Here is a 12,608-nt window from a genome sequence, read left to right on the forward strand (position 1 = left end):
AGTGACATAGGCAAAGGTTACAATCTCTGGAAAGCACCAGACCATCACTTCCAGCATCTTCCACCCCACATCCCACATTTCTAATCTCACTAATGGTATTGAGACCATTGCAGCTCTTGTGGAGCTCAGAGCTGGAAGACTGCAGAAATTCATATTTCAGTTTCAGGTATGGGCAATACTCTTTCTATTCTGATTCCATTGGAAGAAACTTAAAATGAGTTATTCTTATCCTTTTCCATTAAGCATTCCTCTGCTTAGAAGCATAAATGTAATTAAGATTGTAGGCCTCATGACTCTTTTTAATGGAATTAGATCTCATGACTCACTTGGGCATTATCTGAAGAATGTCTCCCCATACAAAATGACTCAATCACTAAGATTGCTGTCTGGAAGTGTGCCAAGATATTAGGACCCAGAGAGCTAGCACTTAATCTGATTCAGGGATGTCTTTAATATTTTTTGAACATACATGCAAGCATATTCCAAATATCTTTCCCTTCAAAACAGAAGTTAAGAATTTATTTTAGGCACACTCTACACTCTGAGATGTCTTACAACATTATTGATCCTCTTAAAGTAATTGAATTTAATTCTGAAACATTTTTCAAAAGTTCAGATGGAAAAATAGTGCATACAAATCAGGACAAAGTTCAGGGCCATGAGGAGGTCGCTGAGCTCTGAAAGCTGCCAGCTACTGGCACTTTCATTTGTTTAGCCATTTTTCCTTTTTTTATTTTCTTGATCTCAAGATTGAGTAAAAGAATTGGGTCAGACTAAATATCCTATTATTAAATCCCCACCATTACATTTAGTCAAAAATGATTAGGAAAATGTGATGAGAAGCAGCAAGCTTTCTTGGTCTAGTTGAGCCAGTAGTGCCCTGGCAGCCAGGAGGGCCAGCCCTGTCCTGGGGGCATCAGGGACAGCATGGCCAGCTGGGCAAGGGAGGGGATTGTCCTGCTCTGCTCTGAGCTGGGGCAGCCTCACCTCGAGTGCTGGGGGCAGTTTTGGATGCCACAGTATAAAAAAGACAAAGCTGTTAGAAAGTGTCCAGAGGAGAGGGATAAAGATCACCATCTTTATCAAGGACCTTGAGGAGAAGCTGTATGAGGGGCTGCTGAGGTCACTTGGTCTGTTCAGCCTGGAGAAGAGGAGACTGAGGGCAGACCTCATTGCAGCCATCAATATCCTGATGAGGAAACTGCAGGGGAAGTCACTGATGTCTTCTCTGTGGTGACCATTGACAGGCCTCAAGGAAAAGGCATGAAGCTGAGTCAGGGGAGGTTTAGGTGGGATATCAGGAAAAGTTTCTTCACAGAGAGTGCTTGGACACTTTAACAGGCTGCTCAGGGAAATGGTCACAGCACCAGCCTGACAGACTTCAAGAAGTGTTCAAGCAATGCTCCAAGACACATGGTGTGACTTCTGGGGCTGCCCAGGAGTTGGACTCAATGATCCTTGTGGGTCCCTTTTAACTCAGAATATTCTAAGATTCTATGATTCTTGTAGTATCTCTTTGCCATTCTGAGCATAGGTAGTAGTGTGGCTTCTTGGTCTGAAGGCTGTTTATATTTAAAATCACCCAGTGGATTAATCTTACCAGAACTGGTTCAACCATTTTTGCTCCCACTTTAATCTTTTTTGGCACTCAAAACACATTTATGTGCTGTGCCAAATTCTAACCTATTTCTTAGTTTAAATCTTGTCTTCCAGTGAAAGGAGAAGAAATATACTATAACCATATTCTTAAAAGAATTTATATCTGAGATGACTTGCATAACAAGAGGCCTAATTTTCAAGTGTGATGATTTGTTTCCAAAAGCCAATGGAGTAAAGAGGAAGTGCAGGTTCTACCTGTACCTCTGCAGAGGTACAGGTAGAAGTTGCATAAGACTTTATCCAGTTGTAGGTATTTGAACTTAAATGTGCTGGCCAAGATTTTAGTGAGTTCTTATTTGAATTATTGCTCCAATTTATTATTTCTCTGTTCATTGCCAGAAAGCCAATATTTTCTCCTTATAAAAGGAAGGGGGAATAATTATTAAATTAATGAATCGTGACCAAAATAGTTTCTATCAAGAACAAAATTTCTCGTGGTGCTAAATGGTGAGCAATGTTATTCTTCATATTTGTTCTATCCTGATAGAGGCCAACTCATCTTCATTTATGGTAAGTGGCTAGATACCACACGGTGTTAAATCAGAACAGGGTACTTTCAGTCATCTCAAATGAAGTTGTGTGTCGTGACACAGAACTTTGTGAAACCTCAGTGGATATACAAGAATCTAATAACACCTATTCAGTGATCATGCAAGATCCTTTTAATGGCTGAGAGAGTTTTCCCACATGCTGGTGCTGAAACTGTACCACAGTCTAAAAAGATATTAAAACAGTGGAAAAACCTTTCTAGAAAAGTTGTTTTCTCAGGGTTTGGTGTAAGCAGCAACTGCAAGCATACAACTTTAATATGTCAATTCAAGAAAACACTATCTGCTGCCTATTACATCTGTTCTAGGATGTGTGATTGATATGTTGCACCAACAGGCACTCACCTACAGTCTCACCTGAAACTTGAGACTCTGCCAACAACTGTAGGTGTTAAGCCTAAACTTAACCACTGCTGAGACAGAATTGACATGGCAAGTTGTTTTGTGCTTCAAGTAAGTACCAATAGAGTTTATAACAGTAATAATTGTTAAATTTTGTCTTGGCAACAGGATCTGATCTGTTGTTCAAGTCAGTGAGTGAAAAATCTGTCCTTTCTGAAATAGACAGGCACTTTCACATGGACCTCAGTAGGCCAGGCTACAATATATAGCTTGTAGAATTAATTGCCTGTAGATAAAGCCCATAATATTTAAAAAGGTTCAGAAACAATGGTGGTATTATTATTTCTGATTTTTCTGGTGGTATTTTCTTGTTTAGACTGCAACCCCTCGGACGAGGACACGAGGCTTGACTCCATTTTCATCAGAGGGCTGATTTATTATGTTATATATTATACTAAAATACTACATTACAACTATACTAGAAGAACAGAGAGAAAAGGATCAGAAGGCTACAAAGACAAGAATAGAATAGGAATCAATAACAAAAATCCTGTGACTGCTCACAGCCTTGGCACAGGTGGCTGTGATTGGTCACTGATTGAAAACAACTTACATGAACCAATGGAAGATGCACCCGTGGCATTCCACAGCAGCAGATAGCCATTGTTTACATTTCTTTCCTGAGGCCCTCAGCTCCTCAGGACAGGAAAAATCCTAGCAGAGGCTTTTTCCCTAAATTATCATGGCAACAGTATTTTACTTTCTGATTTATAAATCTGAAAACAAGAGCCACCAAGGTGAATGACTGATAATTCCCACACTCTTAGCCATGAGCTTTTCTGGCTCCCTAGGAGGCGAGTCACAGGCATGGCTGTTCAAAATAATGTGGGAAGCAATACACAAGTATAAAATATTTGGAAACTTCACCACTTGGCCCCAAAAATGCAAGGAACCAGGTATCTAAACACAGGGTCATTTGTTTTTTACTTCATGGCTTTACAAAATGCTTTGGATACCTGTGGATAAACAGTCTAATCAGAGGAAACTTTTGATTGTTTTGAGTGCAGCAGCCACCTGAACACACTGGAGTGAGTGAGTGGTTAAATGATTACTGATGCCTTTACCCACAAATGCCTTTGACCACAAGCTATGCTTAATTTTTTTTTTTTCAACCCATATTTTGAGTTATAGCCTTTCTTTGAGTGCTCATAGTAACTGTTAGTATGAACATTTCTTAGAGTAAGTGTTTAATTTTCTGAACTGATGGGGTTGTCATAAAGAAACCAGAATCTTGGTTAAGCAGGGAACAGTCCACATGTGATAAAGGATCTTTCCACAGACCTTTGACAACGTTTTTTGTATTGTTCCTGACCAAAGGGGTGGAAGATGGGAAAGGTCAAAGTCCTCCTACTGGAATGCTGGACCTCCAAGTTATGACTCTTCTTTTGGGCCAGTCTTGGTGTAGCAAATCTTCCTATGAGCTGTGCTGAGGGATACTGCTGAATGCTCCATCTGTCCTCCTTTACTCTCTGCTGCCAGTAAAGCAATTCAAAAGAAATATTGTGTGCTTTCAGGTAAGTGGAAGGGATCTATTAGAAAAAAATAAAAAAAAAGAAACAAAGAAAGAATAAAAAGGAAATACATCTTTCAATTATGAGGACTTTTTAAAGATATGGAAGAAAAAATAAATTTTCCTCACTGTAATGTCCTCTCACAGATACATTTTTGCCCTCCTGAAATATTTATGAATATTTATTTCTTTTTTTTCCTTCTTCTTCTGTGCAGTATGTGGTCTTCACCTGGAGAAATTGGTCTGGTGTAGCTTCAAAAACTGAACTTATCTGAACAATGTCCATCAATCTGACAGATACACTGCTTTATTAAATTACTTAAAGACAATGACAAAGCCCATAACTATGAATCTTAATCTTAAGGATCTCAGTTCTAATTTGTACACTGTCTTCCACTAGATTAGCACAGATAAAGGATAAAGTGAAAAGCTGACTCTGTGTACAAATTAGACAGAACACAGCAAAGCCCAAAATCAATAAAAGCAGCAGAAAGTCTGCTGTTTTCCTTTAGACATTTACTCATGGAGTGAAGACATTTTTATCAGCAGGTTACCTGGATTACAGAGCAGACTTTATGGGATTTTCCCTTTCAAAGAAGAATAATTTTATTGTGAAAACAGTAGTTTTCTTCTTCTTAGCAGATAAAAAGGCACAACACATTTATAAATATAATAAATTCTTGTGATGCATTTTGAACCTCCCTAAGAGAAATTCCACTGATGGAGAAAGGGAATACATGGTTTTTGGGTACTGGCGAGCCAGAAAACAACTCCTCTCATGTGGGAATTTCAAGACCTCTCTGTCATTAGGGCATTCAAACATGGTATCCTCTGTAGTGACTGAAAGCTTGAAAAGCTGTAGTATTTTTTTTTCCTTATATCCAGTTGGATCTTCCCCTGTTTCAATTAGTGACTGCTGTCAGTTGTTCTCCCACATTCCTTCATTAAAGAACCTTGCTCTGTTCTCTTATCTTAACTATTAGAAAATTGCTGTTAGGTTCCCCCCAGGATGTCTCTTCTCCAGACAAGAAAGTCACAGGGCTGTATTTGAGACATGCTACTCATTTGTGACTCAAGTCCAACACCAAATTGTTTGTTTGTTTTATTGCCATCCTTCCAAAAAGACATCAGTGAAAATGAAGTGTCATTTTGCTGAAATAAAGTGCCAATGTGGAAAGTCAAAACAGCATTAATGCATTAAAAAAACCAAAACAACCCAAAGTCCACTTCTTTATATAAATATATTCCTGGGAACAACTTGATAATCAATGCTAAATTGAGGCTTAAATGCACCTGAAAAATACCTAGTCTTTAGTAGAAATTATAGCTTTTTAAAATAACAGTAATCATATTCTTTCTACATCTGCACACAGAACTCCTACCTAAACCAGAAGTCAAGCATTACTAAATTTATATTCCTTTGAAGAGGGAATTTGCCTTTTCAGTAGTAGCCTTCACAATGAAGGCACTTTTATAGTGACTGTCCCTGCTACATCAGTTAATGTGTGCAGAACACCTCCAGGCTCATCAGCTGGTGTACTCATTTTAGCTGTACAGCTTTTTCTGTATCTCTTCCCTACCCAAGGAAGCTCTGGCTCCTGTAAATGGAAAGAAACAAAAAATCTCTAGAGAAGACTACTTTTCAAACTGTGTATGTGTGTTGGTTTTCCTTAGAGCAGAGTTAATTTTCTTCATACTGGCTATAAAGAGGCTGTATTTTGGATTACTGCTGGAAGCAGTGTTGATAAAAGGGGTGTTTAAACTATGACTGAGCAGGGTTTCACAGTGTCAAGGCCTTTTCTGCCTCTCACCCCACCAGTGATAATGGTATGACAACTCCTGTGTTTGCACCATGAGAAATAAAAAAAAAAAATTAGGTTTAAGTTGCTTAGTACTGAATTACCTCTTTGTAAAAAAAAAAAAAAAAAAAATTAGCCACATATGTATTTTCTGCCCCTATACAGTTAAATGCATATTCATATTGTTTGGTAAAAGGCTTCTATAGATATGCAGGCATTATGCTTCTTGTACTATTTCTTCTCTAATTTACAAGGCAGAATGAATTTCCTTATTTCTATTTTTGACATCGAGACAGTGACTCAAAGTCATCTGCAGGTTCAGAAGATACTCTGTGTACTTGGACACTTGTAGTGCAGGAGTTGTTATGGAACACTTTTGGATAAATTACATCAGAGAAGAAGCTTTATTTGTTTGATTACATTGCCATTGTGGGGCAAGCACGAGCAATTTAGAGTATTAAACTGAAGCTGCACAGAAATGTGAGAAGTCTATTTTGGACTCTCAAAGTTTGATTCTTTTGATAAGGGAGTATCTTCTGCCAAATGAACATTGGAGTGGCCTTCTGATTACTTCAAATGTACACTGTAATTTCATTATGGTGACCTTGAATGCAGAGTTGTATCAGTTCCTTACAGGCTGACGCATCTCTGCCACACTCTGTTACTCCATAAAGGGTCAAATTTCCACTTCTTATTTATTCATTCTCTACACAGAATTCCTATGGGCATCTAAACCGCATATGGTTTTGAGACCCAGCAGATTTTGGGCAATACCTTTATGAGGTATTCAATGGCCAAATTAAAAGATGCAATGTCTCTAAGTTCATTATTTTGGATTTACCTCTGCATACAATAGCCTGGAGGGCAATGCTATATTGCAAGACTCCTTTTTGATTTCCCAGAGTGAAAAGAGGGTACAGATGCTCTTTCAAGCACTCTGCAATACTCTTGTTTGGCTACAAAGTATATGACCTTGCTGGTGCACTGAACACCATGATTATAGCACATTTCTGAGCATAAGATAAGACATTTAAGCATTTCTCTTATGTCTACGAGTCATGACTTAATCATGAGTCATATCTTGTAGTTTTGTATAGACTGAAGAAATGTGTCATCGTGCCTGCCATTTATAAATAAGTCTGCAGTTTGCACCTAAATGATGTACTAATGTTCCATAAAGTTTGAGCAACAGTAACTTTTTCAATTAAGTTGGAAATATACCGTATTAAATGTTTAGATATTAAATAGAAGGGGAAAAGTGACTACAGAGTTGTAATCCATCACCTGTATGTAAATCAATCTGAAGTAATTATAGAGCACCTCTTAGACAATGAGGGTGTAACAGGCAGAGGACCACCTGTCATCTTGATGCTGCAAGGGAAGGGTCACAGTTTAAAAAGGATGTCTCTTTGAGGAGATTTGGAAAGTCAGTCACAGTACTGAACACTTCATCTGCTTGACTGTGGTTAGAGCTGGGGTCATTACCCTCTTTTCCACCTACATATGAGTTTAACTGAGTCTTAACACTTCCTGTGCCTTGATACTGGCATCGAGGGATGGCACACAGGGAACCTCTGTGGCAATGTGATGTCCAGAGCTCTCACAGTGCCCCCAGAGCAGCCAGCGGCTTTGTCAGGGGTTTCCACCTTTCAGTATGAGTGGACTGAGGGTCAGTGCTTAAACACCAAATCAATGCCACCGTCTCTCTTTCTACCCAGCAGTCTATACCTGCTCATATGATGATCTGCCCCAGCTCCTTGGGAGAAGCCAGGGTTGCCTCCCTTGCCTTGGAAGCCAGAGGGTTGATATTTGCTTGCAAAGAGCTGTCTTGGTGGTATGTTATTATGAGGCACCTCATCTCTGTTGTGGAGGTTGTGTTTGTTGCTGCTTCACTTGATAATTCTGTGAGCTTGGACAATACAAATTACACTGGGGAGTGGCTATCAGTTTGCATTAGGAAAAAGTAAACAGTGTACTTGACTTTTCTAATTGTTCTAGACAGTGGTTTTTTTTTTCTTTTTAAGACTGTGATGTTTTTTTATATGCTACCCTCTGGTCATTTTTCTGCTTTCAGAGAGCAAATTTCAAAGAAAGAATCATCCATCTTGTCCTGAATCTGCCAGAACACTGTAGACAGCTATGCTACCCGATGTTTATAAGGCAAGATTGAACCATTGATTTTTTACATGAAACTCCCCATTGCCCTGAACAGATTGTAGTGAGGTAAAGCTAATGGCATAACTGCAGCCCTTACAGATGAACAGGACTTGGTTCATCTGCCATTCTGTTTTGTTTTACAATCTCTGATTAAAGCATTTCTCTGTTAGTATGCATTTCTTTCTTTAACATGCTTTCAAACTGTTTGTAGTAAAGCAACTGAGAGAAGAGTGTCTCAGCAATATAAAATGCAGGAAATGGGTTACTGCTATTCTCATCTGGGATAGATTAATAAATGAAACATTACTTAATGATTTTTTTTCCTCTGTGCCAGTTCAAACCTCTGACACTTGCAATTTCTAGAATGCCTTTGAGAAAGTAACTCTGGCTGGAAACTGAGTTGCTTCAGAGTGAGATTTTAAACAGCTGCTCCCACATCTGTGCAAAAATGGTTCTTAATCACTGGTGATTTCTCAAAGTTGAGCAAGGGAGATAAGGTTGGCTGACTGAATCCTATGCTTGATATACAAATGGAGTTCCCACAATTCCTATTCTGATTTGTAAAAAAAAATAAAATATATATATCTAGGAGAAATGGAGGAATGTAAGCCAAGTGTGAAGCTATGTGCTTTATGTTTAGAACAGCTGGTCATCCTAGCAACTCAGCTGTACTCCAGATAATAAATTTGATCTCCTGCTCTGCAGGGCCATGAGTAGATTTAACCATCTTTCTCACAAACAACACGGCAGTTTTCTAGCACTTCTGGGCCAGGTGTGATAGCAAAATAAGTCTAGTGAAGACCAGAGGTATCATGTATCACAGAGAGAAGCCTGTGTAAAGTAACAAGCATAAAAATATGCGAACCCAACCCCCACTTTTCACTCCAAATGCAAATCTGTAATAAATGTCAGGAGAGCAGAAATATAAGACAATGTAAATTAATTATTACTTTAAACTGAGAATTTCAAAATAGAGAGCTAGTAACCATGAATGAAACATTCTCTTGGAAAAGTGAAAGCTTGCAATGTGTGTTTTGCTTTCCCAGCAGCCTATAACAGGAACATGTGGTACTTGGAGACCGCATTCAACTAGAAGGAGATTGAACTCTACCCCCTTAAGGTTTTGCTGCAGATATTCCAAATTTTGCACCACAACATGATAGATACCCTCAATTATGGTCAGGGAATGTTTTCTTAGTAATCTGTAAATGGTTTTATTATTATGTGTGCTACAGGGAGTCTTTTTCATTGCTCAATCATAATTATTTCCTTCTGTTTTCCAGTATTCCAGTAATTTTTGTGTTCTCTCTTCATTCTAACTTCCCTGCCACTCACTGTAGGGATTCATTTCACTATTTTATTTAATTAAAATTTTTCTATAACTTTTCATATTTTTTCCCAGGTCATTTGTGAATATTGATGCAAAATTTGGATGATGGAAAGAAAGTTTTTAAAATACTTTCATCCCAGGGCAGGGAAATAAAACACATAACCATGATGGCTTTTGGTGGACTAGCTGATTTCTTTCCATGTGAATAGTAGGGTACTGTGATTCTGCTGTGTAGTGTAGAGTATATTCTCCTAGCAGAATATACTTCTAGGGTGTCATGAATTATCCCTTAGTGGCACTGAACATCTTCTGAGGTTTCTTTTGATCCCCGTTTCTCTTTTTTGCAAACCTGTGAGAGAAGCAGCTTGCTTGTTTTGTTAAGATTGGAGTCTGATTTCTCCCTTCAGGGAAGGACCATGTGTTTCTGCATCAGCATGCCTGAATAATTGCCATGTTTTTTTTTTACTTTCAGGATAACCTCACAGAGGCTGGCTTTTGCCATGAACAAATGTGGAAGGTAGAAGACTGAAAGATGATTTTTTCAAGGGCTGATCACTTCTGGGTAATCACTTTTGGGCTGCCAATGGTCAGCATGGTTAGCTGTGTGTCTGGGAGTGGATGGTGGCAGTCACCTGTTGCTTTCAGAGATGATCTGTTTGATCAGATTAACTGCTTTTCAAGCTTTCTGTGTACTGAGCACAACAGTAAAAATTACAAAGAAAGATTAGTTGCCTTTGAATTTGCCTGTATATTTCTCCTGCTTTAAACTTCTGAAAGTGTCAGGACCTCTGTCTGGGACCAGAGATATCAAAATTGTCCTGCTTAAACAATCAACTTTGAAATTTAGTACACACATTATAAATACACACTTAAAAAATTACAATAAAGAGTAAGGATCTCATGAATCTCACCCTGCATCTAATGCACTATCTGGAAAGTTTCCATTGTTTTTAAAGAAGATGGATTTGAGTTGCTGCTTTGAAACTGGATTGTCTTGCTTAAATAAAGAGTAAGAATATGTAGCTTATGAAGAAAAAAAGCTATTTCTGAATGAGGAACTGTGGTAGAGGAGCTATGCATGCTTGTTGAAGGGACTGGAAACTTAAAATGTTTTGTTGTCTGAATTGGTTTATCTGTACAGAGTAAAAGCAAAAGTGTGTGCTTTATTCTGTGTTGGTCCTCTTTGCACTGAACTGTTTTGGAATTACAGGCAGATGTCAGTAGTTTTTCCTGCTAATCTTCTCTGTAAATGTCCTTTTTCTTATCAAATGTGTACCTTGTGAGTAAATTTAAGGCATTCTTAATACCTGTATTGATACTTGAATCAATCAACTGGGAGAAAATAAAAAATTATCACTTGCAAAATTTGCAGGTGCCCCCAAAGCTACTGGGTAAGTAAACAAAGAGAGGGACAAACTAGGCATACAGAATGAGTTGGATTATTCTGTAAATGGGTTAATCTGAGTCTTGGGCCTTTGAAGACAACTGAACACTGGATTTGGAAACAAAGAATGAATCCCTCTTTTGCGATAGGACACTGTTATGCTGACACTCAAAAGGTCTGAAGAGGAAGGTACAATTGGCAGGGTGGGCATGTCCATTGGGCAGTTAGCCAAAGAGCTAATGTGACCTTGGGAGGTATCAGCAAAGCCACAGGTAGGAGGAAAGGAAGGGTGTCTGTGCCATGGCAAGGCCATTGCTGGAACCCTTCAGCTCTGAGGTCCTGATTTTGAGAATTCTTCTGAAAAGTTGAAAAGATTTTGAAAGACTCTCAGCTGTAGTGTAGAGAACAGGTAGAAACATGAACAAATTACCTTAAATTATTCAAGTTGCAGATGTGATTGCCTCATTGCCTACAGATACCTATATGTAGGAAAAGATTCAGAAAAACAACAGCACTTTAATGCAACAGCACAAAACTCAGGACTGGGATTTTGCCTAGGCAAATAAAAACTTTAAACAAGTTTCAGATATTTTAAATGGTGAACATGCTTATCTCCTGGAGTAATTTGAGGTAGAAGTGGTGTAATTCCCACTGCTAGAATTTTGAGAAACCTGGCTGGACATATTTCTGAAATATTTGATCAGATTCAGCCAGAATTCAGGGATAATATGGAGTACAATAGGTGAAGTTTTGGTTCCAGGGTTTAAACTAAAAGATCAATGGCTCCTTCTGAATCAAGGATTGATGAGATGTTTAAAGATGTCCTGTTTCTGTGAAGAGAGACACTGTCAGCATCACTGACTGTCCTGAGAATGGTATTATCACACAGTAGTTAATGTCTCAATATTATTGAATCTTCTAGTCAAGGAATCTGCACAATTTTAGATATGTGGCTTGGCAAATGAACCTCTCGCCTTTTTTGGGTCTCTGTCACTCTATCTCATTTGGATGACAAAAGGGGCCATAGCCATTACCTGATAGAAGCTTCACCCCATGGGGAACCAGAATGTGAGCAGGAATTTTTCCAGCACCCCTGAAGCACAGGAAGTGCTTTATCTGCATTAGCTGTCCCACTTACCCCCCATACATTCCCATATGACCCTGCTTGTTCACCACCTCTGGTGTGGTGGCTTCATGAGGAACATGAAGATTGCTGCGTCCTGAGGCTGGGAAGGGGAAAAGAAGCAAACTGTAGCGAAAAGACTGTGCAGAGGGCTTAGTGCAGCTCTGGCGAGGGGGTGTGGGGAGGAAGAACAGATGGAGGCACAAGAGAACTAGGTAGTCGTGGCCTGGGCTAGTCTGTGAAGCACTCCTGCAGCTTGTAAGCAAACCAGCTTGTTTAACACCTTGTAACTCTGTTATTATTCACTAATTGTAATGGGGAGACAAGACCTAACAAAAGGAGTTGGAACATTCCTAAACCTCAACAAGTCATGGAGGAAGATGCATGCATATGAAAGAGTCTGGAAGGAGGAGGACCTTTAAATTAAGTTGAAATGAGTTGTGGTGCTTTCAGGAATAGCCTGCTTGGATGCAGCACTCAAAGCTTCTTTGCTGGGTTGGTGTGCAGGCTGCTAACCTGACTCACAATCTTAGCTCAGATCTGAGAAGATCTGAGCGGCAACAGGGACCTAGGACCTTAGCTGTGGGAACAACTTGGTCACAACTGATGTGCAATGATTGCAAGGAGAATGACAGTAGCTCCCAAAGTTTTATTGAGTTAATTAAACACATGGACAAACTCTTCTGAACTTGGTCA

At 39.0% G+C, this 12,608-nt stretch overlaps 2 long non-coding RNA genes across 3 annotated transcripts in view; both read left to right on the forward strand.

The window, feature by feature from the left end:
* LOC135293592 (uncharacterized) overlaps positions 1–11,037 on the forward strand; it is a 35,862-nt gene extending 24,825 nt beyond the window's left edge. Inside the window, exon 3 of the long non-coding RNA XR_010355682.1 lies at positions 9,878–11,037. This is a non-coding gene — a long non-coding RNA (uncharacterized LOC135293592). The remainder of the gene's footprint in view (positions 1–9,877) is intronic.
* Positions 2,476–8,136, forward strand: LOC135295272 (uncharacterized). 2 transcript variants are annotated; one of them, XR_010357312.1, is made up of 3 exons: positions 2,476–2,660; positions 3,927–4,123; positions 7,993–8,136. It is a non-coding gene; the product is annotated as an uncharacterized LOC135295272 (long non-coding RNA). The 2 variants fall into 2 exon arrangements; XR_010357311.1 differs by lacking the exon at positions 7,993–8,136 and adding an exon at positions 4,335–6,034.
* Positions 11,038–12,608: the final 1,571 nt, after the last annotated feature.

This window comes from Passer domesticus, chromosome 2 (assembly GCF_036417665.1).
Source record: "Passer domesticus isolate bPasDom1 chromosome 2, bPasDom1.hap1, whole genome shotgun sequence".
Lineage (NCBI taxonomy): Eukaryota > Metazoa > Chordata > Aves > Passeriformes > Passeridae > Passer > Passer domesticus.